This window comes from Carcharhinus amblyrhynchos, unplaced genomic scaffold (assembly GCF_965287045.1).
Source record: "Carcharhinus amblyrhynchos unplaced genomic scaffold, sCarAmb.v2.hapA scaffold_40, whole genome shotgun sequence".
In the NCBI taxonomy this organism is placed as follows: domain Eukaryota; kingdom Metazoa; phylum Chordata; class Chondrichthyes; order Carcharhiniformes; family Carcharhinidae; genus Carcharhinus; species Carcharhinus amblyrhynchos.
Window position 1 is genome coordinate 5,485,190 of NW_027649781.1, and position 6,789 is coordinate 5,491,978.

The following is a 6,789-nucleotide window of genomic DNA, read 5'->3' on the forward strand; positions in this document are numbered from 1 at the left end:
AGCCAGCATAATCAAGGACCCCATGCACCCTGGACATGCTTGCTCCCACCTTCTTCCATGGGAAAAAATATACAAAAGTCTGAGATCATGTCCCAACTGATATAAGAACAGTTTCTTATCTGATGCCATCAGATAAATAGACCTACCTTGCATTCAGTTGATCTTTCTCTACACCCCAGCTATGGCTGTAACGCTACATTCTGCACCCTCTCCTTTCCTTCTCCCCTATGTACTCTTGTTACCTTTGGCTGTGTAGTGCACAAGAAACAATACTTTTCACTGCAAACTTATACATGTGACAATCATAAATCAAATCAAATGATTAAAGAAATTTACCTCTGACATCTTTTGAATAGTTCCCCTGCATGCCACTCACTGTAAAACAAAGCAATAACGTCAGAGTTTCTATAAAATTATAAACTGGAATTTAAACAGATTAGGACAACTTAACTCACCAACAGGAATCAGAAGAATGATCCAGAAAATACTCCCCATTGCTCTGGAATAATTCAATGCTCTGCGTAAGATGGGAGAGTGTTTGACAGCTCAGTGCAGTTACTGGTTCTTCCTGTAAATGATCTGCGCCCTTTATATTGGCACATCGCTGTACCAAAAATGTATGTTGTGCAACCAGTTTTAAGATCACAGTGCTTTTTTTAAATTCATTTTACGGTATGTGGGCGTCGCTGGCTGGTCCAGCCATTATTCCCCATCCCAAGCTACACTTAAAGGCGGTAGTGAACTGTACATCACTGCAGTTCACGTGATGTAGGTACACCCACAGTGCTGTCAGTGAGGGAGTTTCCAGGATTTTGACCCAGCGATAGTGAAGGAATGCTGATATATAGGGTGGTGATTCAAGTTGCAAGGGGGTCTCCAGGTGATGGTGTTAGCAAGTCTGTGTTGCTCTTGTCTTTCTAGATGGTCTTGGATTTGGAAGGTGCTGCTGAAGGAGCCTCGGTGAATTCCTGCAGTGTATCTTGTAGATGTACACATGGTGGACACTGCTCGTAGGGAAGGGTTGAATGTTTATGAAAATGAGAGTGAGCAAGAGGGCTGCTTTGTCCTGGATGGTGTCAAGCTTCATGAGTATTTCTGGAGCTGCATCCTTCCAAGCATCGGATAGCTTCCCTCACCTTCCAAACCCCCTCACCCTCGCTATCCTCCAAACCCTCACCCTCACAATGCTCCAAACTCCTCACGCTCACAACCCTCCAACCTCCTCACCCTCACAACCCTCCAATCTCCTCACCCTCACAACCCTCCAAACTCCTCACCCTCACAACTCACCAATCTCCTCACCCTCACAACCCTCCAATCTCCTCACCCTCACAACCCTCCAATCTTCTCACCCTCACAACCCTCCAAACTCCTCACCCTCACAGCCCTCCAAACTCCTCACCCTCACAACCTGCAAAAATCCTCACCCTCGCAACCCTCCAAACTCCTCACCCTCACAACCCTCCAAACTCCTCACCTTCACAACCCTTCAGTCTCCACACCCTCACAACCCTCCAAACTCCTCACGCTCACATCCCTCCAGTCTCCTCACCCACACAACCCTCCAAATTTATCACCCTAGCAACCCTCCAAACTTCTCACTCTCGCAACTCTCCAAACTCCTCACCGTCCAAATTCCTCACCCTCGCAACTCTCCAAGCTTCTTACCCTCTCAACCCTATAAACCTCTCATCTTCACAACCCTCACAACCCTACTCACCCTTGGAACCCTCCAACTACTCACCGTCCAAACTCTCAACTACACAACCCTCCAAACTCCTCACCCTCTCAACCCTCCAAACTCCTCACCCTCGCAATCTCCAAACTCCTCACCCTTGCAAACCTCCATCTCCTCACCCTCACAACCCTCCAAATTCCTCACACTCGCAACCCTCCAAATTCCTCACACTCGCAACCCTCCAAATTCCTCACACTCGCAACCCTCCAAACTCCTCAGCCTCACAACCCTCCAAATTCTCACCCTCACAACCCTCCAAATTTATCACACTTGCAACCCTTCAAACTCCTCACCCTCGCAACTCTCCAAGCTTCTCACCCTCCCAACCCTCCAAATCTCTCATCTTCACAACGCTCACAACCCTACTCACCCTCGGAACCCTCCAAACGACTCACCCTCCAAACTCTCAACCACACAACCCTCCAAACTCCTCACCCTCGCAACTCTCCAAACTCCTCAGCCTCACAACCCTCCATCTCCCCAACCTCAGAACCATCCAAACTCCTCAGCCTCGCAACCTTCCAAACTCCTCACCCTCGCAACCCTCCATCTCCTCACCCTCAGAACCTTCCAAACTCCTCACCCTTGCATTCCTCCAAACTCCTCAGCCTCATAACCCTCCTTCTCCTCACATTCACAACCCTCCAAACTCCTCACCTTCGCAACCCTCCAAACTCCTCACCCTCGCAACCTTCCATCTCCTCACCTTCAGAACCCTCCAAACTCCTCACCCTTGCAACCCTCCAAACTCCTCACACTTGCAACCCTCCAAACTCCTCACCCTCCAAACTCCTCAACCTCGCATTCCTCCAAACTCCACACCCTCTCAACTCTCCAAGCTCCTCATTCTCACAACCCTCCAAATGCCTCCCCTTTGCAATGCTCCAAACTCCTCACCCTCGCAACCATCCAAATTCTTCACCCTCGCAATCCTCCAAACTCCTCACCCTCAGAATCCTCCAAACTCCTCACCCTCGCAACCCTCCAAACTACTCACCCTCCCAACTCTCCAAGCCCCTCACCCTCGCAACCCTCCAAACTACCTTACCCTCCCAACCCTCCAAACTCCCTCATCCTCCCAACCCTCCAAATACCACCTGCCCTGTGGGTGACAGAGTCCGCGGAGGGAGTGTTGGAATTCTCCGCCACCTCAGAAGCAGAGTGGAAGCACATCATCCTCCCTCTTGGGGAAGTCTCAGAAGGAAAGATACCCACTCGTCCAGTATTCACGTACATGAGGTGCAGTGATGGTGTGTCTGAGACGGGTGGAAGGAAACACTTAACCTTGAGGTTAATTCCCTTCATTATTGTTTCGGGGTGCATGACTACTTTAGGCATGAAGGAAGTTAGCTGTGGAATTCCAACGCCAGTTTCAGGTTCAGTTTCAGCGAAAAGGAAAGCACAGAGAGTGCAGAGTGAATTCAGCAGCGAGGTCAGTCTGAGAGAGAGCAAGAGTGCTTCACAAAACTATCAACCCAAAAGCCAGTGACTCTTCCCAACTGGGGGATTTTCACAGTAACTTCATTGCAATGTTAACATAAGCCTATTTGTGACATGAATAAATAAATTTAAACTTAATTAGGTCATATTGCTGAATGTCTTTCAGACGTGCTGGTTAGGGTGCATTGGCCGTGCTGAATTCTCCCTCAGTGCACCTGAACAGGAGTGTGACGTCTAGGGGATTTTCACAGTAACTTCATTGCAGTGTTAATGTAAGCCTACTTGCGATGTTAATAAATAAACCTTCAAGTAGGCTTATATTAACACTGCAATGAAGTTATGGTGGCACAGGGGGCACGGTGGCACAGTGGTTAGCACTGCTGCCTCGCAGCACGAGAGACCCGGGTTCGACTCCTGGCTTGGCTCACTGTCCGTGTGGAGTTTGCACATTCCCTCCGTGTCTGCATGTGATTCCTCCGGGTGCTCCGGTTTCCTCCCACAGTCCGAAAGACGTGCTGGTTAGGGTGAATCAGCCATGCTAAATTCTCCCTCAGTGTATCCCAACAGGCACCGGAGTCTGGCAACTAGGGGATTTTCACAGTAACTTCATTGCAGTGTTAATGTAAGCCTGCTTGTGACACTCTTGTTTCCACTGCCCTTAACCCCTCAGATGGAGACCATTGCCTTGGCAGCATAGAAAGACTAACCTCATGGTCCCCAGTAGCCATCACCATTCACCCAGGATTGCAACGTGATCTTGTTCAACTGGACCAGTGGGCTGATGAATGGCAGATGGAGTTTAATTGAGATAAATGTGAGGTGATGCATTTTGGTAGATTGAACCAGGGCAGGACTTGCTCCGTTAATGGTAGGGCGTTGGGGAGAGTTACAGAACAAAGAGATCTAGGGGTGCAGGTTCATAGCTCCTCGAAAGTGGAGTCACAGGTGGACAGAGTGGTGAAGAAGGCATTCGGCATTCTTCGTTTCATCGGTCAGAAAATTGAATACAGGAGTTGGGACGTCTTGTTGAGTTTGTACAAGACATTGGTAAGGCCACACTTGGAATACTGTGAGAAGTTTTGGTCACTCTATTATAGAAAGGACATTATTAAACTAGAAAGAGTGCAGAAAAGATTCTCTACAGTGCTCCTGGGACTTGATGGTTTGAGTTATGAGGAGAGGCTGGCTAGACTGGGATATTTTTCTCTGGGGTGTAGGAAGCTGAGGGGTGATCTTATAGAGGTCTATAAAATAATGAGGGGCATAAATCAGGTAGATAGTCAACATCTTTTCCAAAAGGTAGGGGGGGTTGGGGGATCTAAAACCCGAGGGCATAGGTTAAAGGTGAGAGGGGAGAGATACAAAAGCGTCCAGAGGGGCAGCTTTTCCACACAGAGGGTGATGAGTGTCTGGAACAAGCCGTCAGAGGTAATAATAGAGGCGGGTACAATTTTGTCTTTTAAAAAACATACAGATAGTTACGTGGATAAGATGGGTATAGAGGGATATGGCCCAAACATGAGCAATTGGGATTAGTTTAGGGGCTTAAAAAAATGGCATCATGGACAAGTTGGGCCAAAGGGCCTGTTTCCATGCTGTAAACCTCTAGGACTCGATGAGGATGGTGGTGGTTTGGAGTCAGGAATTGGCTGTTCTCCAATAGCCATGACTCATGAAGGCACTGGGGAGTTCTAGAGGCTCTTGCTTTTAGTTTCATTTATTCTTTGTTACGGCCAAAGCTTGTACAATAAACCTGCATCATTATTTTGAAACGGCGAACCACGATGTTATGGCCATTCGTGTCAGTGAGGTTTTCCCATCCCGCCGCAGCAGACGGAGGGTTAGCCAGGCGTCAAATTCCCCGACCTCGCTGCAGTGGGAGTGGGGCATGAACAGTCGGTAAGATCGCACTCCCCCCTCCCCACATCTTCTAGTTTTACTTACAATCTACAATGCCTAATATAGTCCGGACATTACACTGACCTCACTGAAGAATCCCGACAGTGCAGAGAGAGAGGCCATTCAGTCCATCAAGTCAGCACTGATAGAGCATCTTACCCAGGCTCGCCCCAATCCCATAACCTCACTAATTTACCAATCTCCCTAAGTTGCACAGATTTTGGACGCCAACGGACAACTTACCATGTTTACTCCATCTAACCCGCACATCTTTTGGATTGTGGGATGAAATCGGAGCACCCGGAGGAAACCCGCGCAGACACGGGGAGAATGTGCAAACTCCACGCATACAGTGACCCAAGGCTGGAATCAAACCCGGGTCCCTGGCACTATGACGTGGCAGTGCTAACTATCCTTAGTGCGTGGTAAAGGTTGGAAGGTTGGAAATATTCCATGTCACCTTTTAAACTTGTTGCATCGTATTTTTACCCTCCCCCTGTTACCCTCCACTCCCCCAAACATTGTCACCAACCAGTGAAGTGTTCCCAGCACCGTAGAACCCAAAGTGGATGTGTGGGCTGGCATTTCTAATGTGGCCTCACCAGCATCTTATACAGCTGCAACATAACCTCACTGTTTTTAAACTCCATCCCTCGAGCAATGAAGGACAAAATTCCACTGTCACTGTAGGGGACAAAGACAGACAGGTTGAAAAGTGTGAGGGAAGTCATTTGAACAAAAAAAACCCAAAGTTTTCCATTCAAGTAAAGAAAGTGTGAATGGCAGTGTGAAAGGAAGTGGATTTAAAATATAGAGGAATTGACATTGGCATCATTAAGCCATCAATTCACATTGTGTGACCCGGTTTATAGCGACTGAGTGAGAAAGGTCCCCTCTGACTGTGAGCGACACTTGTTCACGGGGAAAGCACGTGCTTTCAGCTCTCTGGTGAAACCACAGACCAGTGAGTGCCTTAGGCAAGTTCACAATTATTGTCAAATACCTCTTTCGTGACTTACACTTTGTTTTGCATTTCTTGACAGGAAATATCTTACACAGATACGTCACAAGTTGTTTCAGTTTCTGCATTACTATCGTTTCCTCAGGGCAACAAGGTAGCACAGTGCTTAGCACTACTGCCTCACAGTGCCAGGGACCTGGGTTCAGTGCCCGGCTTGGGTCACTGCCTGTGTGGAGCTTGTGTGTTCTCCCCGTGTCTGCGCAGGTTTCCTCTGGGTGCTCTGGATACCTCCCACAGTCCAAGGACGTGCAGGTTAGGTTGATTGGCCATGTTGAAATACCTTAGTGTCAAGCGGATTAGTGGGGTAAATATACAGAGTTATGGGAATAGGGCCTGAGTGGGATTGTTATCAGTGCAGGCTTGATGGGCCGAATGGCCTCTTTCTGCATTGAGGGGATTGTATGAAATCTATTTAGCAGCTGCTGACTCCTGCCATAATGTAAAGGGTCATTATTCCTGCTCACACACAATAGCACTGACCCCCGCTGGGGCACGGTGCCACTGACCCCCACTGGGGTACGGCGCCACTGACCCCCGCTGGGGCACGATGCCACTGACCCCCGCTGGGGTACAGCGCCACTGACCCCCGCTGGGGTACGGCATCACTGACCACTGGGGTACAGCGCCACTGACCCCCGCTGGGCTACAGCGTCACTGTGTAATATCAAAATTTCACCCATTCAGTGTAGGA